The sequence below is a fragment of the Sciurus vulgaris genome (assembly GCF_902686455.1).
Source record: "Sciurus vulgaris genome assembly, chromosome: 15".
Taxonomy (NCBI): domain Eukaryota; kingdom Metazoa; phylum Chordata; class Mammalia; order Rodentia; family Sciuridae; genus Sciurus; species Sciurus vulgaris.
Genome location: NC_136476.1, coordinates 74,358,293 through 74,381,687, shown reverse-complemented (window position 1 = coordinate 74,381,687; position 23,395 = coordinate 74,358,293).

Genomic DNA, 23,395 nt, shown 5'->3' with positions numbered 1-23,395 from the left:
ACTGGGCCTTCCCGACAACCTCTGTTGGGGTCTTCAGGAATTCAGGTAGAAAGCCACTGATCCAGATCTCTCATCTTCAGCACTAGGAAACTGCAACTCAGAGAGCTAAAGTGATGTGCAAGAGGCCACACAGCTGGTCAGTGGTAGAAAGATGCCTGAGATCAAGTCCTGACCCTGCACCAGTTTGCATAATATTTTCATTCCATATAGAGTAAAAGAGCATCTCTTTGCTTTCTTGTGGTTGTTTGTCTATTGAATTGAGTATGTTTTTATTCTGATGTTTTGACATCTGGGTCTTCACTGATTTGGGGAAAGTCGCCCCCGCCCCCAGCCACCAAGGCAGCAATCTAGATAGTAAACATTTCATCTATGGGCACATAATTCTCATGCAAACTCATCAGTCCCCCTGTCCACCCCCCCAAAAATATATACACTTCTGCATGGTTCTACACTCTATTGCTCTACCTTAATCACCCCAAGTCTAGCCACTAGGCAATTCAGGAAAATCCATAAACCTCAGAGCCCACTGAAATTGTTCCAGCTATCCCAACCCAACCCTGCTTACCTAGCCTTATCTGCTCCTTCCAGTGGAAAACACAGTGAGGCATGCTTCTACCTCTTGAGAGCTCTGAGTATTATCTTTCAATGTTGGTCATCTCCTGATCTGTTGGTTCCAACACACTTGAATTATAACACAACCTACATTTTATTAAACCCCTTGCCTCTATCCCTCCCCTTGTCTTGTCTCTCTGACCCACAGTAGTGTAAGTCCTTGAGAACCAGGAGAGGATTCTGTTCTACCCTGTAGTGTCCTTGTAACTACCATGAATTGTAAAGGACTAATGCATATTTGCTAAAATCATGGCTGTAGGATTTAGATGATGACAGGAAGTCTACTCCATGCAGAAACCTCTTCCAGGTAGAACCCCCATTCTCAGTGAACTCCTAGTAAAGTCTTACCTAGGAAATAAGACACCCATCTACCTGAAATAAAAAACCAAGATGAATCCCATCAAACTAGACACTCTGAGAAGATGTGTTCACATCCAGAAGGGAATGAAGTTTGCACAAGAAGGTAGAATGTGAGAGGTGGAAGGGGGCATTGAGAGGCAAAGGTGAAAGGGAATGAAGCATTTCCTTTGGCAGATACGAGATAAAGTCATGAATGTAGAAAAACTACGCGACCATTAATCACCCTGTATTAAACACTTAAATATCTCAACTTTTCCTTTAGTGAGATGTTCAGAACCAGAGTGTGACTCAGAAATAAGTCACTCTTCTGCTCTCTTCGACCAGCTCTTCATTTTTATTCTGAGAAGTGGCCTGTGAGTCCCCAAGACTGAACTTCAGTGCACTCTTTGGAGATACCAAGCACCATTTCTCTCTACCATAGGACTCATGATATTATGTAATACCATTGGGTCGCCTTTGCTACTCATTAGACTCCAAACTCCACGAGCGATGTCAATGCATGTGTGCATAAGGATGTCAGTCTTGCTCATTGCTGTATCCATGTCATCTACCACTGGTGAGTATTCAGTAAGGCCTGGCTGAATAGTCACCAGTGGGAGATGGATTGGTTAAAAAAAAAAGGGAATAAAAGTAATGTCAATATGGCGGGAGCCAGGCTTTGTGGTGACATATCATTCCACCCATGAAACTCTTAAGGTTGAGAGGGGTGTTGTAAAATGGGAATAAGTGGGATTTACCTGGCAAGCCACAGTTTAAAGTGACAGCTTGTTTCACTTATTGGCTAACACTTGCCTGTTATCATATAACATTTCATGAAAGAAAAAAATTAGCATCCTTAAGGATAACTCTTCAGAGCTCAAAGAGTGCTTCCTCCACTACCCCTGTGCTCCTCTCTGAGACCGGCATGAACAACCTTGACCACAAATAGAAAAAGCTGCTAACAAGTCTGAGACGAAGTGAAATAATCATTGTAGAATTAGTAATGATGATAAACTACAATAGTTGTTAATTGCTGTAAAGTATTACAAGCCTTGTGACTTTAAACAAAACAAATTTATTATCTCACATCTTGTATAGGTCAGAAATCCAGATACAGAGTGACTGAGTCCTTTTACAGGCTGAGCTCAAGGTGTCAGCCAGGCCTGTGTTTATCATTTGGGTTTTGTGAACCTCTTCTAAGTTGTTGAGTGTAGGCAAAATTCCTTGTAACTCTTGGTCTGAAGTCCTCCATTTCTTGTCAGCTGGGGACCACTCTCCACTCTGAGAGGCCAGTCTCCAGTCTCCTGTCTCTCCTCCTGTGTCTCCTCCACAAGATTGCTCACAAGATTGCTGTTTGTTTCCTTCCAAGCCAGCCAACCACATTCTCTGGCTTCCTTTTCTGCAGAGAAAAAAGAAAGAAAGAAAAGAAGAAAAAAAAAAAAAAAAAAAAAAAAAAAAAAAAAAAAACTCTGCTTTTTTATTGGTTATTTTTAAACATGACACCAGAATATACTATGACATAATTATAAAAGCATGAAATGTAATTTGTTCTAATTCAGTCCCCGGTATTTCATCTTCCCCTTCCTTCCTCCCACACCCTGTCCCTTTCTTTCCATTGTTCTTTCTGCTATTTACTTATAGTTCTTTTGTTTTTCATTTTATTTTTAAAATTAGTGTGTCGATGTACGTGATGGTGAGATTCAGGGCTTATCTGATTGGATTGGATCCATCTGGAATTACCTCCCTTTGCCATATAATGTAACATAATGAGCAGAATGATATTTCCCATACTCACAGGCTCCAGCTACACATAAAGGTGAAGGGCCTTTGCAAAGATAAAAGCCACTGGAGTTTTCCCTAGAATTCTGCATGCATCATTTCTGAACAATGGCTATATGAAAGGCAAGCACTGTGGAGGCAAGACCTTATTTAAACAGAATACTCATTTGATGAGGTAGCTATTGTAATCTTACCTTATACCTAAAAGAAAAAATAGACATTCCTTCCTCCCTGCTTCAGGATTAAAACCCTGCTCTCACAAATTCTGGGAGATTTATTAGCTAATATCTCTTAGCTGAGTTCCTCTCCAGGAAGAATCACTGGGTAAAGAGAACTGACCCACCGGAGGCCACATTCCTTTCCCACAAGAAGGTCACACCAGTGCCTACAACTCTGACTTATAAAGTCTCAGTTTCTTGACCTTAAAGCAGGATAATGCAACATCTAGCCAAGAAGTCTTTATAGGTTTGGGTGAGGTCTTTGATACACATTTCAGAATCTGGATCTATTTCAGGGACCCTGACCTAGTAAAAAGAGGTGAAACCATAATTTGCTCCAGTTTACACACGTATAGTAAAATCTAGAACCAGAATTTGAACCCATCTGACAAGTAACCCATAATCTAAGTCACCATGCTGTACTGATTCTTGAGTACCCCTCATTAATTATTTAAGCATTATAAGCAGAAAATTTGCAAAATGAACGTTATCTGTTTTCCCGAAATCTCAGATCATTTTGAGCTTGGTATTATTTGCACAAAAAAAGAAATGGAAGAACATTTTACTTTTTTATTGGAGTCCAGGCACGCAATAAGCCTGTGACTGATTTCTTGCAATGTTATCAATTCAAATAATTTTGAGAATTGGAAAAGAAATAATAGGTCTTCTAGGCTCACTCACTTTTTAATCTGGAATTGCATCTCCACTGCAAAGCACAGATGCCTGCATTAATAGGAAACTTAAGCTTTAAGGTTAATGGTTCCCAAAGGTTGGTCCACGTTCTAGTTCAGTGGTATCAAAGTGCCAGGAGCAAATGAGCTATTCAATAAATATCTGTTTAACAGATGAATTATGAATCATCACTTTAGATTTTTGAATCTCTGGTGTAAAGTGTCAAGTACATATTTTTTACAAGTCCTTCCAAATGATTTTGATGGAGAATCAGGTTTGAAAGTCATCATTAAGGTTCTTAGATTTATTTCTATTGTAACAAAATAAACACATCTTCAAATTTACCATTTAACCATTTTATTTTTCTTATTGTAAAGTATGCAGAACATACACTTTTTAAACCATTTTAAAGTATATCAGTGGCATTGTGTACATTAGTGACAATGCACAACCATCACCACTACCCAGTCCCAGAACTTTCTTGCTCCAGAGGGAAACATGTGGTCCATAAGCAGTTACTGACCATATGCTCCTCCCCAGCTTTGAGATGGTTGTTACATTGAGTCATTCAACCCAGTTTATCTCCTGGTAATGCTCATATTTCTCGTTTTTCCCCTGAGCCTCGTCACTTCAGACTAGACTCACCCATATGGCATGATTTGCAGACCACACGAAACATGATTTTTCTTCTTCTGATGTGTTTGTATTTATCTCCATTCCCTCTAAATTATACTACCTGAAACCTGGAAGGTTTTACCAGAAAACGGGAAACAGAGTTATCTTCTACCTGGAGCATAACATTATACTTCTTTAATTTAGCCTTCAATTGTTTCAGTTTTCAGAGCAGCTGTTTTACACTGCTGATACACATTGAACTTGACAACTAATTTTTTATATGTGCTACACATAAGTCTTATTTCCTTAATGTAAAGATATTTTAGGAATCTAAATTTGGGACTTTAGACTCATCCTTTTTAAATTTGTTTAAAGCTTTTTTTTTCCAACTTACTGAAATCTTTTGAGATCTGATTTTAAATTGAATTATTAAACTGATTCATGTGAGTTTCAAATGTCATATCAAGTTGTATCATTCAGGTTCTCTGACAGGATTAAGAACATATATAAAATGTGCTGGATTTTATGAGTCTTGGGAAGGCTCAGACAATGTTTTAGAAATATCTGTTTATCTGTTCCATAATTCACAATATCTACTTGGAGCCTAACAAATGTTAGGCACAGTTACAGTGTACTCAGCAATATTATCACAAACAAGGAAAATCAGTTCCCTGTTGCATGAATCAGTGAGATAGACTGATTTTTCTTATGGATACCCAAAGATATCCTGTCCTACCTTATTCCCTGGAAACTGTGAGCATAGTATCATATCACTGGGACAATTCTGTTATTCACATTACATAATAATTATTTAATTTATATATTTCATGAAGTTGACTTTAAAATAGGGAGATGATCTTAGATTACCTGCGTAGACCTCAATGTAATCATATCAACCTCTACAGAGAGACTTTGCCACATGTTCACAAAAGAGGAGTCAAGGAGATCTGATGCATGAGAACAACCCTATGTCATTGTTGCTTTGAACATGGAAGTGAAGGGCATGTGAGAAGGAAAGTGAGAAGGACGGTAAGGTAAGAGGAGGAAGGAAGTAAGAACGTCAGTTCCATAAAATCAAGGAAATAAATTTTTCAGCAACATGAATGGTTTGGAAGAAAATTATTCCCCCAAGGCCCTTAATAAGAGCCAAGTCCAGCCAGATATGATTTAGGATTGTCATATCTATGGAAGAAAATCCTGCCAAGCTGAATTGTTCACCAACAGAAACTAAGTGATAGCAAATGGTGTTCTAAGCCTCTAAGTTTGTGATAATTTGTTACATAGCAGTCTATAACTAATACAGCCAGAGTCTGCTCAGGAAAATAGAAACAATGTTGAGTTTCACAAATAGAGGGAATTTATTTTAATTGATCAAACAGATGGGGAAAAGCAAAGCAATAAAGCCAAATAAAAGGTTCTGAGTGAATCTAAGGATTCCAAGAAAAAGAAGCCACTTCACTCTAATGGAGGAGATTTAATGAGAACTAGTGAAGATGACAGGGGCAGATCAGTGGGAGCTGGAGTTCCAGATACCATGCCATTGTGAAGCCACCAAAGCAGAGAGACAGGGAAGATTGCCCCAAAGTTTACCACTTTTCCTGTTCTCCAGTTGTCCATCAGTGCTTCTCATCAACTAATCTAAGAGGAAACAAAAGAGTTGAGAGTTCCTAGAAAATATTTTGTCATCCCTTACAATTAAGAACATTAAAAGAAAAGAAAAGGACTAGGAATGGGTTTGGTAGCAGGAAGTCAAATGATCAGCACAGAATTTATAAAATAGAGTTAATTGACTAGCAAAACTAGACAAGAAATTATTTTGCTACCAACTATTTCAGTATTACTATTTGTCAAGTCGTTTTTCAAGCACTTTACACATCTCATATAGTCCTTTAAAAACCTGAATTTTTATTTGCTTAATTCCTCATCCCTGCCTTGTTTCTACCTTTGCCATAGATGCGTCCCAGGCTGAATTTCCCTCCCTGATCCCTGACTTTAAGGCTGAGATATCTGATTTTCTTTGGTCAATGATATGAGACAGTCATAATAATGGATCAGTTCCAAACCTTGGCCTGAGGAGACTCCATGTGTTTCACATGTTCTTGCTCACCTCGGCAATCCCAGAGGAAGAATGAGGACTACTGAATCTGCTGACCCAAGGAAGTCCAGACGAATGGGTTCAAGCCAACCAACCCAAACCAGCAGGGAGAAGCAGAGCTAACTCTGATACTGCAGCCTAGACTAGAGCTTCCTACCTGAGCCCCCCTCAATCAGCCAAACCCCTGAAAAATGAAAATAAATGACTTTGTTTGAATCACTGAGTTTTGTACTGGCTTACTATGCACCCTCACTGCGGCAAAGTGAACTCTCCGCATCCCAAGAATGAGAGAACAAGGACCATAAGCATGTAAGATATTTATCCAAGATCATCAGAGGTAGTAAGCAGAGATGGAGTTTAAACACAGCTCTGCCTGATCTCAGACCCTATTCTCCTAAACCACTAATTGCACTAATTATAATACTTGTTGTGTTTTCGTTTCAGGTTGGAAATTAGGGAGCAGGGTCTAGTGATTGCTTTGCGTTTCATTACTCAGGTTTCACCTCTCTATGTGGGATTGCTGCCAGGTTGACTCTTTTCTTAAGGAGGGAAACATCACCAGGAAGGCCCAGCTTCCACTGAGGAGAAACAAACATGGATCCCAGCAGCCGCCTGACTGAATCCTTGTCATACGTCGTCCCCCAAGCTGCTCGGAGACAGTGATGCAGTGTTCCAAGCTGTCTCTGAAATAGGCGAGCAGCTGGGCTGGAGCAGGAAGCCAGTGATTTAAGGTGGTCTGTGCCATTCCAGGCTGCCACTGCCCTCAGAGGAATTCACATAAGTGGGGAGTAGATGAGCTCTCAAGGGAGGTGGTCAGGCCAGTGGCGTGGAAGTACAGGGAGATTTACAGCAGTGGTTCCGAATGACTGCCAGCGGACCAGCGCATCTGCAAAGGCCTGGGAAGCTTCTTATCCTGCTTCCTGGCATTATCACTACCACCGCCTCCTGGCAGTTTGTAGGATCTCAGACCTAGATCACAGCACTGCCAGCCCTGTCACTCAGCTTCAATCTCTTAGTCGTTCATTCCACTGGGATTCATTGAATCAAGCCACTTTGTCCTTCGTATCATCCAACTTAATATGAGACCTAAGTAGAAAAAATACAGGAATAGAAATCAGAGCCCTGAATTTGGATTCCAAGTAGTAATAATTAGCATTATGTAATTGCCATTGTTATATAGGCCGAGCATCCCTAATCCAAGCATCCAAAATCTAAAATATTTCAAAATCTGAAATTTGCAGGGGGGCACCAACATGATACCCCCAAGTGGAAAATTTCACACCGGACCTCACATGGCAGGTCATAGTCCAAATGCAGGCACACAGAAACTTATGAACTAAAGTATCTTCAGGCTGCACACAAAAAAAATGTATTTGAAACATAAATGAATTTCATGCTGGACTTAGACCCATCCCTAAGATATCTTACTAGGTATATGAAAATATTCTCAAGTCTAAAAGCATCTGAATCTGAAATATGTCTGGTCTCATGTACCTTGAATAAGTGATACTCAATCTCTACTATTTTTGGCTCTGGTATTATAGTTATGTTGATTGAATTTCCATCACTGTAGCAAAATACCTGAACTAATCAACTTGAAAGAGTCAAGGTTTATTTTGGTTCACGGTTTCAGAGGTTTCAGTCCATGGTTGGTTGTTCACGCAGCTTTTGAACCTAAGGTGAAGTGGTACATCATAGCAGGAAGCACATGGTAGAACAATACTGCCCACCTCAGAGTGGCAAGGAAATGCAAGAGAGGAAGGGCCCGAGTCCCCATAGCCCCTTCAGGAGTTCACCCCCAATACTTGCTTTCACTGGACCCCATCTCCTAAAAATTCTACCACCTCCCAGTAGCATGACACATTTGGAGACCAACCTTTCAACACATAATTTGGGGTACATTTAAGCTCCAAACAATAGCACTAACAAGTATTTAATGCTTCTAGGTTCTGAGGGAATGCATATCAGATGACAAGTCTATGAGAAGGGACCATGATCATTACTTTACAAAGAAACTCAGAGAATGTCAACACCTTGCCCAAGGTCCCACAGTTAATGAGTAAGAGAACAAGTTATGAGAAATTGAACCAGCCTTGAACCCAGCACACTAGACTTTAGAAGTCACTTGCTAGCATGCTTAGATATTCTACTTTGTAGTGGGGAGCATTGGAAAACTCATCTGATCTGTTCAGAACTCATTTGCTTTATAATAAAAAACATGATAATATCTCTGTTAGTCTGGATTCATTTACTTAGATTTGAAAGAAAACTCAATCTGTGCTTCTGTTTAAGAGGAAACCATTGCTTTATGTAACCAATGATTTCTTTTGGAACCAAAAAATCTAACAATGTCATCTCTGTCTCTCAACCATAATTTTTTCTGTGTTGACTTCACTCTGGGTAGAGTCTCTAAATATAGTACTCAGGGCAGCTACAAGTTTACACCCTACTTTCCAGGGCAATCCCAGTGACAAAAAACAGAACAAAACGAACAAATAAAAGAAAACTTGTCCCTAATAATTTTAATGACTGTACTAAGTTACATTGATTCAAATATCAGTGCAGTGAACTTCAATAACAGTAGCATAGGACAGAACATATTGATTGCATGCTATCACATCATTCTTCAGCCCATCAAAACAGAAGGGATAGAACCAACCCAAACTACATGGACTATTTGTGGAGAGTGGATGATTATCCAAAACAAATCAAACCAAAAAATAAAAAAAGAACCCTACCAATATGTTGCCACAAGAAGATTAAGGAAAGCATATTTTAAGTATCAGCAAATGTAAAAATCACATCATAAATGTGATTCGGTTCTTATTCCTTAAAACAACTCATGAATAAGTAGAGTGGGTATTCTTATTAGAACCAAAAGAAGAAACCGTGGCTTGGAGAAGTTAATGAAATCTCACAGGATCATGCTGCCAGTAAGTGACAAATTCAAGAATCACACCCAGCTACACATGCTCCAGGTTTGGGGCCCTAATTTTAGAATTGGAATTCATCCTGGAATTTTGGAGCTGAAATTCCTCCTCTTGAGCAGCAGCCATTCTCCTGAACAACAGTTTCTTGGGACTTTAAACTAGTGTCCATGAGTATATGTAAAATCATCTCCTCACATCCACACAACAAAGGACACTGCCCCAACTTATCTGAAATATCACATCCCAGAAGATTTTTCCGTGAGAGTTATCACTGGCATATGCGATTTTTCACCTCTTTGTACTCCCTCCTCAACTGGAACACCGAGGTATTTGAAGAGGCTATAGCCAAAGAAATGTTTGTCATCTATCATATCAGCTCCACAGAGCAGGACTGACGGCAGCCCAAGAGCCCAGCCAGCGGACAGAGTTGCTTGATGAGCATAGGTTCTTGGCCCAGAGTTTGTCATCTGTGAAGGTATGTTGTAAGAAGACACAGAGAGAAATGGGATCTGAATGGGAGAGGAGTCATTGGGAAGCAGTCAAGAGGAGTTTCAGAGTCAACTCCGGCTGAGAAACCACCCAGCATAGGACAGCAGACAGAGGCAGCAACCTTGGTCTGCACCTCCATTGAAATAGTTTTCATTGGAATATTATGCAATCATTTTATACAGTATTAGGGAAGTATGTTCATTGACATGCAAAGATGTTCAGAATATAGGAAAAAAATGGGCATTGTACCTATCAATTCAATCATGATGTCCTTAATCTCCTATCATTTCACCAGGCAGGTACTATTACTTCCATTTTGAAGATGAGAAAACCAAGTTTAAATATATAACATAAAGAAAAATATTGCATTCTCAAAGATAGCAGAGCCCAGACTGATTCTTACTGTGCAATGCAGGCCTCTGAACAAGCACAGCGAGGAGCATACAAAGCTGTGCTCTTGGAATTTAAGACAGGAAAGCCCTAAAAATGTGGTAGTGTGAGCATTTGTTTTCTTTGTTTACCTTTGTTGGGTGAATCTATTCCTATTTTTGTTACAATGATAATGATAATGATTACAATAAAACACATCTTTTCAGCTACTCAAATCATTATTACAAATCAAGTGAAATTCATTTAATTTCCATTAAGAAACATCAGTTATATTTACCATGTACCTGGCAATTGTCTATGCCCTGTGGGTTCAAAATGTATGCAACACAGCCTTTTCCCTCAAAGAGCTCAACATCTTGAAGTAACTATGACCTCATGAATAAACTATAAGGGAGCACTAACATTGTGCTACAGGATCTAGCTGTGGGTAAGATGGATGAGTGAATTTCTCTGAATTTGCATCATTAATAATTGCTGATATTCACAGAAAACTCAAAGACTCTTAAAACCCACAGTATCCATTATCTCATTTGAATCTGAAAGTAATTATGTAAATTATTTTGGCAAAACACTAAGACCTGCTGATTACTGCCAGGGACAGTAAGGCTCAGAGAGCAGAGTGACTTCCAGGGGCTCGGCAACTAATAAAGCAAAGCAGAAGATGGTTTTGAACCCCGGAGGTTGACTGCAAGTCTGGGGCCCTTTTCACCATGCAGTGTGGCCTCTGGTGTGGTGTGGTATGTCTGTGAACCCATTTCACATTTATCTTTCATTTAAATTTATTATAATTTGTTTTTACTAAAGCAATTCATTTAGCTAGTTTATGTAGAATATTTACTATATGGCAAGAAATGTGTTAGATTCTGGGGATACAATAATGAGTAAAATCCACAAGAAATTATATTTAGGGAATTAAACATTGAAAGCAAAAGCAAAAACCATAACTACATAAAGAAGACTCTTAGGTAGATTTCTACCTTTTATTTATTTTCCAGCTTTGTATTTCCATAAATATTTAATTACGTGCATTCTATTTTCTTATAAATGCCATAAACTTTTCCCCACCCATGATCCTTTGCTTTTGTCTAACTACATTAATAACCTACTGTCGTGCTCATACATACAAACAAAAATCATAAAATATTAGATCTGGAAGAGGCATTAGAAATAATGCAGTACTCAAATCCTCAAATATTTCTGTTCAATTAATGAACAGTGAATGAATGGATGAACAAATTCCTGTTACAAAAAGAATCCAATGAAAGGTTCATCACCTATTGCATTGTGAATAGAAAATCTCCCAGGTGAAGCAGACTGCACTCCATCTATTTCCCCTTCTACCTGAAGGCTCTTAATATCAGAAAAAGCAAGCGTGGTTAAAATTGGCAAAATCTGAATGTCCTTTCCTTAATTATATATTTTTAAAATTATAAAATCTATATTGTTTGCAAAAATAACAAATTAAATACTCAATAGCATATAAAACTTTTATGTGATAGCCACCTTTCACTCTATCCTGAATGCATTCATGGTTGGCTTCTGACAACACCCATGTGTTTCTACATGCCAATCATCATTTTTATATTATGTAATTTAACATAGTTCCATAATATAATTATAACCATAGATATAAGTCTTATAGGTAGAAATGGCATCATACTTTACATATTGTTCTACAAATACTTCTGATTTCTAAATGTACTATTAGGTTATATTATGTTTCATTATATTGTATTTATGTGCAATTATCTATAATTTTATATATAATAGATAACTTCTGTTAGTTCTGAGTGAGCTCATGTAGGAGTGTGGACACTCTACTGAAGTCCATAAAGGTCTGATCTACATTTGTTCTTACTGCCTGTGTCTCCTTGCACAATTGATTTATTTTGGAAGTCTTGGTTTCTTCATCAATCTACAGCAATAATAAAATACATCTGAAGAATATAGTGAAGAATACAGTAGATAATCCGTATAAGGACATTGCTCAGTATCTGCCACATGAAAACTTCACAGTTGGTTACCTTACAATGAACGTCATTATTTGAACAATGAAATATTCTAGCATGAATGTAGTGGTTTGAATACCCCCAGAATGAATGTTCCCCAAATCTCAGGATGTAACCTTGTTTATATACAAAGTTTTGTAGATGTAATTAGCTAGGATAAAGCCATATTAGATTAGGATGAACCATAATCCAACAACTAGTGTTCCTATAAGAACTATAAGGCAATATGGGACACAGACATTCACAGAGCAGAAAGACAAGGAGGACACCAGACAATGACAGAGACAGGCATCTGCAAACCAAGAACTGCCAACCACCACCAGAAGCTGGATCAGGGAAAGGGGTACTCTTTGGAGACTTTACACATAGCATAGTCTTGCAAAAACCTTGTTTTTTTTTTTAATATTTATTTATTTTTTTGTCACAGACTGCATTTTGATTCATTGTACACAAATGGGGTACATAATTTCTGTTCTATGGTTGTGCACATTGTAGATTCACACCATTCATGTAATCATACATGTACATAGGGTAATGATGTCTGTCTCATTCCACCATTTTTCATACCCCCCCACCCCCAGTTCTGAAATTGAGCAAGCCTCCAGGGCTGTGAGACAATACATTCCTCTTGTTTCACATCAGGAGTTTACTAGTTTATTATTGTAGCTGTGGAAATGAATACAATACGTATAATATCTTAAAGCATTTTTAAAGTTGATATACTTTTAACATGTGCTGTTGTTATTTTGGTTATTATTGTTATATGTAATGTTTTGGACATGAATGTGACAGCTTTCAGAAATATATTTGTTATGCCAAGGATAAAGACATTTGAAATACCCATGTCTAATGCTAAATTGTCCTATAAGAAGGTTATATAAAATTATAATTCCTCATTAGTAATGAGAGCACTCCCTTTCTATTCTCACTGACAGTGGATAGTAACAAGTTTTGACAGGAGGCTGATGGAGGAGTATTTCTGTACTTACTTATACCTTAACTGCCTTAGGTTTTCCCACCCCTAAGATTAAGACCATAAAACTATTGACTTTTATGTTGTTGTCATGCGTCCTGTGTTAAATGCCTGTAGCAATACTTGACAAATACTTGACAAATAAAGAGCAGCATAATGAAGGTTGGTGAGATTTTCATTATTATTACCTGTGAATAACCTTCAGGATGCGCCTTTTGTTAAGAACCTTTCAAATTACTGTGGATCATTAACACTTCTCATACCAGCTAGTCCCAGCCTATCCTCTACCAAGTAGAAAGAAGCTCTATCAGTCAAGCACTAAAACACCTCAAAGGGAAACAGAAAAGACAAGAGGTCCCTATGATTCTGTCTGTGCCTTGAAAGACACCCAGCAGCCCACCCCTCCCTTGTTCCAGGTTTTGCTTTCTGTTCCTATTTTTCCTTTATTTATATCACTTTTCTTTCTTTGATTTTCTTCCTTTCTTACCCATCTCTCCAATTCTTCCTGTTTCCATTCTTTTCTTTTTTTCAAATAAATAACTGATACTCAGAGAGACAATATTATGTTTGGGATAAAATATACTCATTTAAACATATACACAGGACACAGAATTTTTTTAAAGAATCATGGCCAGTCTTTGTCACCAGTGAACAAATTATTTGGGATACACCATTTGTTCTAGATTGCAGTTTTATCCTTTATTTATTCATTTACTTATTGCACAAATATTTCTTGAGAACCTCCTATGCGCTCAATAAGTGTGCACATTTCAGTGAATAAGTAAAAATTCATCCCATGGCATTTCAACCTTATTGGGAGGAACGATTAGCATCTAAAATTCAATATTTTTGTCACTGTGATGGACCTACAGTAGAGAAATGTATAGCACAGAAGCTTATGTTAGGCTGGAATGTCAGGGAACAGTACTTCAAGGAATCGATGGTGAATTTGAGATCTGAAATAGAAGTAGGAGTTACAGGTAAAATGAGAAAGAGAGAGACAAAAAGAAAGAAGGAAAGAAAGAGAAAAGGGGAAAGGAAGAAAAATGAAGGAAGAAAGGAAGGAAAGAAGGAGGAAAGGAAACAGAAAGGAAAGGGGCGGGGAAGAGGAAATGTAAGCAGAGGAACAACACATTTGAAGACTCCAGGCTTGGAGCACTGAGAATCCTAACTGATGATCTGAGAGAAGGACTGTGAGGCTGGAGGGCAGAGAGGGAGGGAGGTAAACAGAGGATGGTCAGGCAGCCAGGGGCTACTGTAAGCACAGCTTAAAGTACACGCTAACAATCCAGCTGCCTATGCGGCAAATGCAGAAGCCCATCTCCACCGCATGCCATGGTTGTGTGACTGATTTCCTGGTTCTGCCTCAGTAAGTTCATAGAAACCTCATACTTCAAGTTGGTTGTGCTTTCAGAGTTTCCCATTGTAATAATGATGGGGAGACTGGCAGTAGAGAAAACATTAAGGAAACCCTTAGAATCTTTCAGGCATGAAGTGAGGGAATTCTCCGACTAGACATTCAACATGACAGTGGACAGGAAGGGATGGGTCACCTATAAGAGACATGAAGGATTAGTTGACTTTTTAAATTCAAAAACAGATATGGAACATCAATGAGGAAGCACAACCAGATCTTCTAAGTTCCACCTGATGATTTGTCCCACCTCTGTTCTGCAGGTGCAGGCTGCCTGCAGTTAGGAAAGATTTCCAGTTGTGCCTAGGGAAGGAGAGTCTGTTCTGAGCCTCGGGACTGGACTGTGACTGACCGAGGCAGGATGAAGGTAGCACAGATCCCTGGACACTCTTCCTGCTGTTAGTGCACAGGCTCAGCGGCCCACCTGGAGGAGACCCGGTAGGTATATTTTTGCATTATTTCTATGTCACATTTTTTCTCAAGCTGATGCTGGCACTGTCCTCTCCTTCCTGTTTCCAATGCTCCTTTCCGTTGGTCATTTTATCCGAGTTCTTTGCCCTCACTGAATTGGGTGGTCCAGCACCTTCTGTCAGCTTTAAAACTATAATGCATTGGGCCTGAATTAAGTATAAAATACTTAGCACATAATAATTTTAAATTGTATCCAAAACAATTCCTTGACTTAGATGTCATTTCGTGTATAAGTAAGAATTATTATTGCTATTAATCACTACTTTATTTTCAATGTTTTAAAGGCCCCAATTTCTACTCTTTGCTTTGAACGTTGAGGTTCCTCTTATGAGAAAAACACTTGTACAGACGTGTTCACTCCTTGAATAGGTTTGGTCATGTGCCTTGCTTTAGTGGATAGGCCTTGACACAGGGACTTGAAGAAGTACCTACACTGTTCCACTTCTTATCTTTCCTCCCTTGGTCCGTGAAATAAGATCTGCTCTCCATGAAACATTCCATGGCTCTGTTACTGGAGGATGAGACCTAGACAGCAGAACCACATCACCCCACATTTTAGACCAAAGCCTTTCCAGATCTGTTGATAACTGACCTAGACATGTGAATAGCTTAGCTGATCAGCTTTGCTTTGTCCATGTCAGCAGAACCTCCTAGCTTAGTCACATGAGAAGAAAAAAGACTATGACTACATAAGCAATTACGTTTTATAATAGTTTGTTACCCAATATTAGATTATTGTACAGCATTATGTATTATTTAAAAGTGGTTATATATATATATATATGACATTTTCCATTATGTTTTCATTGATAGCTGAAAAAAATGAGTATCAGATTGACTTTCTGTAACTAGAAATTGGCAGAGCAAAGACTTAATCCCAGCCACTTATCCATTGTTAAGATAATTTTGAATGAGAATGAACTAAAGTTTTTATCTTTGTGTTATTCTATGATACTTAAAAGTCACTGAATCTTCTGGAGTAGCACTGTCATTGAGAAATTTCCAAAAGGGTGAAAATGTTCTGTATTTTGTTGTCTAAAGGTGGTTATTAATCTCAAGGGACTATTTAATTTTAAATGTAAATAAATTAAAGTTAAATAAAATTTAATATTGAGATGCTATGTCACATGAGCCATATTTAGAGTGCTTAATGGCCACATGTGGCTAGTGGCTACTGAATTTTGAGCAACAGAGCTCTAATTCTCACTTCCTCACTAGAACTCATTCTACTTACTGGTCCTCTTGGACAAATTTATTTCAGTATTTCTTGCTTTCTTAAAACATTTCCAACATGTTGGAAACTGTGAATATATTATTTGCAATTTAGACTTGGTACAGACAGAACATATAGACAGAATCAAGAATTGCCTTCATAAATTCACAAGCAGGGACTATTCTGGGACACCTCCACTAAGTCATTATTTTATATAAAAATTAGTAAGTTGAAATTTCAGCTTCTTCAAGGTAGGAAAGACAGGCTTTATTAAACTTATAGATGATTAAACAGAATGGTAGATAAGGACAGACAGATGAACAGATAGAAGGACAGACCTACACACAGATGTATGGCTTACCCGTGGATTTCAGTTACATTCGAATGTGGACATCAAGATTAACGACATTCAGGCCCTACATTACCAGCCCTGTGTGCAAATTGAAATTCTGTTCTACTCCTCTGCTTTCTTAAGAACTGTTTTCAGACTTTGCTCAATGAATTACCTCAAGAATTTCAGGAAGTAGAGAGGATGCCTTCTGTCAGAACTTTGTCTTAATCCCTCATTGCAGAATAGTGTCTCTTTCATCTGTTTTATATATTGAAGTGTCTTAACAAGATTTCATTTAAAGAAAGGATTTTAAAGGTAAAAATAATATTAATAATTTTAAGACAAAATTATATGGCTCTGACCTCTGATGTAGAACTCAGTACAGGAACCGGTGTGTAATGGCAAATGGTTGAAAGAATAACATATTAATTTTATATCTGATATATTCTATTACTCGTGAATGTTGTGCTATACCAGGCGCTATGCTGTACTCTCAAGATGAAGAGGTGAAGGGCTTGTTGCATCTTTCAAGCTGTCAGGAAAGTTTTCATGGACTCCACTTGGTGGCTTATTCCTAATACTTTCTGCCCGCCTTGTGGAAGTGATAGAAAGTCTATCAAGAGACCTGGTTGGAAGATGATCTTGTCTTTGTTACAAATATCGATGGTCATTTTGCTGATGAGTAATGTGAACTGAATTATTTTGCTTTAATTGTGATTTGAATCTTCTTGTATTGACTACCTCCTTCATTCATTCACTCAAAATAATAAAGGAGCCAAGGCACAGTGGCACATGCCTGTAATTCCAGAGGCTCAGGAAGCTGAAACAGGATTGTGAGTTTGAGAACACCTCAGCAACTAGGAAGGGCCTAAGTAACTGAGATCCTGTCTCTAAATAAAATATAATAAAGGGCTGGTAAGGTTGTTCTGTGGTTGAGCACCCCTGGGTTCAATCCCTGGCACTACTACTACTAGTACTACTACTCATAATAAAGGCCTTTCTATATTCCTATATAATAATAGTGCAAGCCTGTGAGATAGTATAATAGTAAAACAAACAAAAGGAGAGAAGAATACAAGGTAAAAGGCAAACAAGGAAAAAAAGAATCATAGCTATGTGGTTAATATTGCCAATGGGCTAAATTTTAGTATTGGTGGGTAACAGGAAGTGACAGAAGCAGAGGACAGAAAGTGAAGAGTCTGAGGAATGGGAATTTTAAGTAATAATTGGACTTATTTTGCTGGCACTAGAGGGTTTTAAAGAAATGAGAGGCACCACCAAGTTCTGCTGCAGACACACACAGAGCGAGGTGGAAGGATATAGAGAAAGATGTTGGGAGTAGAGAAATAATGTACAGGAAAAATGATAAGAGAGGTGTTAGAAATAAGAATGTGCAGGTATTAGAGACATATTTGGTAACAGAATGAAAGTTCGTTATAGAATTGGACCTACCTTTGTAATTTTAAGAGTGCCTTTTCAGGCATTCATGCATATATACACTTTTTTTTTTTCTACCACGGATAAAATTTTGATAATAATGCTAACTCACAATGTTGTTCTAAGACACAATGAATATGTTTGTAGAAATAACAGGTTACTGTAGAGGCCGCAGAATGGTTTTCTGTTAAATAACTTAATTAGACTTTTTGACTTTAAAACCTAGAAACCAATACTCACCCTCCTTTTTCCCTAGCATATGTGATCCTACACAAAAGTCCCTCTGGATTGCACCATATTCTCACCAAGCCTCGACTAAGAACAAGTGAAAGTGATACATGAGAAGTGAACATTAAGTTGATCAGAGTTAGACACACCTTGGTCACTAACATCTATCCCCATTTCCTCAGAATGGTGTGCTTCCATTGATTGGATTTCTGTCCTTTCTCCCCTTTTCGCTCTCAAAATAAGAATGATAAGTTATTTGACCTCTGTGTCTTTGAGCTTTTGCATTTCCCCTTCCGAATCTCAATCTCTTTCTTGATTGATGTTTCTGTGTCTCTGTCTCTCCCCTTTCTCTTTTATCCTGTCATGCATTTCCATCTCATTATACTATGATCCCTTTAATTCTCTTTAGGATCTCTTCACTTATGCATTTTGTTTTCTTTTCCTTTACTTTCATTCACTCCTTCACACCATCTTCCTAGCCTTACCTCTGTCAAATAACTACTCCAGTTTCCTGTTCTTCATTTCCTCTTAATCTCTCTTCTTTCCCCAAACCCCACTCTGTGTTGGTATCTCTCTCCCACATCCTTCTTCCTGCTTCTCATCACTATTCTTCCCTACTTCCCACATCTCCATCTGCATCACATATGGTGCCGTCTGGGAGAAGCATCCCTATGAGTAGACCAGTTGTCTCAGTCTAGCTTTGGTCTCCAGATATGGCCCAGGAAGACAGGTGGACTCATAGGAGGATGAGTAATGACAAGGAAATGATACATTTGTCACAGCTTGCTGGCTACAGAGGAAAGTCTAAAATAGGATTTGAAAAGCAGGAGAGGTCCAAACCCAGAACAAATGTCCTCAAAACACTGACATTTTAAAATTTTCGTTTTATTTGCCAAAGGGTTGGGGTGAGGTTATTCAGCCTTCACCGAAGATTCACTCTCCTTCCAGAATCTAATCACAGAGCAGCATCACCACAAAAATAGAAATAGCTATGCATCCTATTTGTCATCCCTTAAGATGCAGCTAATCAGAGCATCCCTGAATGATAGCCAGAGAGCAGGGACATTAAAGCAAATTTGTTGGTGCCACACAGTAATTGAGTTCAGGGTTAGAAGGAAGGGCAACATGGCTTATCTATAACTTGTGGTGAGGCATGTGACTCAAGGGGCTTGTGTCTTCCTAATATGTGAATGCCTCAGACTCTAAAGTCCACACTATGACCTAAGAGTCAAGAAGGCAGACTGGACCTTCCTATCAGCAAGACATTGGAACTGACTGTTGATTCAGGCTTTAGATAAGCTAGAGCCCCACCCAAAGTGACTTCATCACAATGAGCACACCCAATTCAAATTACAATTTCTTGCTTTTAGATTCTGTGTACTTTTTGTTCTCGCAGCCTTACTTAGAATGAAGAATAGCAGGTAAATGTCACCTGAAGCTCAAAGAGTCTTAGATTTGAATATGTCAAGAGCCTAGGTCAGTATTTCTCAAACTTTAATGTGCAAACAAATTACCTATGGATATTGTTAAAAGGTTCTGTAGGTCCTAATGGAACTCTGTACTTGCAACAAGTTCCTCAGAGCCACCAGTTCTACTTATTCATAGATTCCATTTGAACAAGACCGACCTTTGAGGACATAGATAAGGCTTCAACAAGTCAGGTGACTGGTCCAGGATCAGATTACGTGCTGCAGAAAGAGCTGGACAGACAGACAGCAGAAGCAGCAGCAGCTGTGGGGTTTGTGCTTTCCATGTATCGTGCCCACTGGGCCTACCTTTGGAATCACCCAGGTCCAAGGACAAACCCCCATGTGCCACATGTTAGTTCCTGGCTAACTTCTTAATCTCCTCATCCATGAAATAGACTGAATAATTGTCCGCTTCCACTTTGTTTTCAAATAAGAATGAAATGAAAACAAATATAAATAATTAGTACAGTGGCTGGCACACAGTATATGTTTCATAAAATCCACTTTGTTTTCTCATTCATTATCACCTGATATGCAGGTGTGACTAATAAATAAAATTGCTACAAAAATCACAGAAAGTTACTGGAATTTGAAGTCTAGGAGAATAGATATTATCTATCAAAAACTTCCCCTTCTTTCCAAGCATTTAATCACCAAATATGAAACCAAATTTCCAAATGTAAAGGTTTTTTTTTTTTTTTTTTTTTTTTGAGGACTGCAACACATGCTTGTGCAAACAAAGCTCTGTCAATCTCTGGAAGCCACCGTCACAGCATGGTACCTAAAAATTGTGCGTCCACCACAGCTTCCTGGTGGGAGCAGCAGAGCATGTGGAGGAAGTGTCCCTTTTTGCTGACTTCTCATAAAGGTCTTCTGGAACTAGCATTGGTGTTACAAATACCCATCTCATCTTCTTCACACATAAAGGCAAAATTTAATTTTATTTTTTATCTCTATCATCCACCTCACTTTTTCCAACTCAGTTCTCCAAAAACATGTTCTGTAGTAGCCATACGTGTCTACTGCAATCTCACCTAACAAGTTGACCCATTTATAAACAATAAGGGGTTAAGCAAACCCCATCAACTTACTTTTGATATGAAACCAAAAGATCACACTAGTAATACCAAAATTTTTGCTCTCATGCACAGAAAGTTTTCCTTGTACAGTGTCCTATTTTATTATCTGAATATGTTTTTACTCTGATGATAAATTCTGATAAGACAGACATCTCAAGTGTCATTTTTCATTAAAATCAGCCCCTTTCTCTGTCATCTATTGAACCCCAGTTATTTCTACATACTCTATCATTGAATCTCACAAAAACATTGTGACTTAGGCAATACTTAGGACATTCCACCACCGATGAAACCAGATTGCAGAGAGATAAATCTTCTCTCTTAATATCACAGTGTAATTTGTGGGGCAGGATCCCAAACCAGATCCCTAGGATCCTTCTTCCTTCTATTTTTATTTTTCCACATTACGGCACCCTGGAGACTTGGAGAGATTCCTCAGAGCCTGAATGGGTGGGTCACAGATGTGCCGTCTTCTTCCCCGTGGTCCATGCCACCTGGCACCACCTGGCCCTATGACCCACTGCCAGGTGGAAAGGCCACCTCATTCCATAACAATCAGAGCTTGGAATGAGAGCCAGTGAAGCAGGCAGCTGCCCTTTCCTGTGTTCTGTTTTCATAGCAATGGCTGCTGAGATAATCAGATGTTTGTTCCAAGTGATAATTTCTTGTTTGTTTACCCTGGCCATTCTATGCCTAAGCTAGGCCATAGCTGGCAAGATGAGGACTCAGCAGGGTGGCTGGTGACATCTGAGAGTGGGGAGGCAAAATTGGCACCAAGAGATTTACTCGCAGCCAGAAATGAGCAGCAGGTAAGGTTCAGATTATCTGATATCCAAGGAGAAAGGGAAAATCCCAGATTTCAGGCATTTACTATGAAAATTTAAAGTTCTATTATAAGAGCAGAAATACCATGGGCTTAGGCTCCAAAAACCTTAGTGCCTCTTGGAGTCCATTTCCCTCTCTTGGTCTTCTCTCCTTCATTTACAAAACATGCAACAGACAATAATACTGCAATCAGTAAATTATAAAACATATTAGTATATTTAAAAAATGCTCATTTATCAGAGTTTCTATGTGTCAGGCACCATCCATTTGAAGAAGAAACAAAGGAGAATAAATCAAACACAGGAACAAGCTACACAGGGCTAATAGGGTTGGGTATATCACAGGTAATTAGTGAATTATGGTTTTATTATGAGAAGAGTTTAATTAATTATCAAGTACTATTAAAAATGTCCATAAAACTCTCTCTTTTCTTGGCTTCTAGTTTGACAAGCTCTCCTCATTTTTCCATTGACTTACCAATCTCTGAAGATACCCAAACAACCCATACAATGGCCTAATATTCTCTCTCAGTTTATCTAGTATTTTTTCCCATCACTGGGTCCACTCTGGCCTCAAGCTCAGTTCCTGCTGAACATGCAGCCTGCCTCAATTTCAATGTGTTTTTTTCCACTTCTACCAGAAATGCTCTCATTCTAGGAATCTGCATTGCTTCATTGTTTTCCTCCCTCAGGCCTCTGCTCTAACTCTACTTTTTTAGTGTGTACCCTTCCCCAAACACACCATCTCAAATTGCAGCTCTGTCCCCACCATTGCCACATAGCCCTTGCATTATTTCCCCCCAAATCAGCTGCACCACCTGACACATTTTGCATAATGCAAAAAGCTGCAAAATGGTAAACTGTTACCTGTAAATATGGGCTCAGTCAGAGGGTCTCCATTTCCATTTATTCTTTGCTGTATTTGCGTGTACTGGTATAGCGCTTGACACATAGATGTTTTTACATTAATGTTCATTGAATACAGATGAATGAAAACATAAAAGAATCAGTAAATGAAAACATAAAAGAGTGTTTAATAGGAAAAACAAAGTTTTCTGGGATTGTTTTGAAATGTTGAAGGTGAAATGTTAAAGAATTTTAGCTATAAAAAAGCTGCATTTAGTTTCTTAATGTTTTAATAACCTCAGTCATAATTATAACTACTCCTATTAGTGGACTTAACAGGCTGCTGTGATAGCAAATTTAAGTACATTTATTCAGTTTCCTACTGACTACACCACTCTTTCCCACAACCAGAGTCTCAATCATGCTGTGATGGAGAAAATACCTTTGCTTTCCGTGTACATTATGCAGTGTCAAATGTGGCTTTCAAACACTTTCAAAAATAGAGCTCAAACATGTCATGTCCTCACAGGGATCATAAATGCTAGGGGAAGTTTATTAACATTTGCATACATTGTAGATATTCCCCTGTACATTTTGAAGAAGATGTGTTGTACATTTGATCAGACTCAGATCAGCCACACAACAGAGGTTCATTCCGTTTGTATCCACCTCATTCATTCCACAGACAGTTCCAAAACACATTACCTATATTTAACAAGCTGCACAATGCCATTGTGAACTGGGCATGGATCTCAACATTATTGCACAAGGAAAGATTGTGGTTTATTTTGAAGAGCAAATAGCCAAGTTGGGAATGAAACCAGGGTCCAAAATTGTCACAGAAGCATTATTTTATATCTCCAGGCAATTCTGCCTTCATTTTAAAAAGTGCACTAATCTGTTGGAGGGATGATGGGTTGCCCTTTGTGAAGCATATTTGTGGGCTGCTATTATGACTTTTA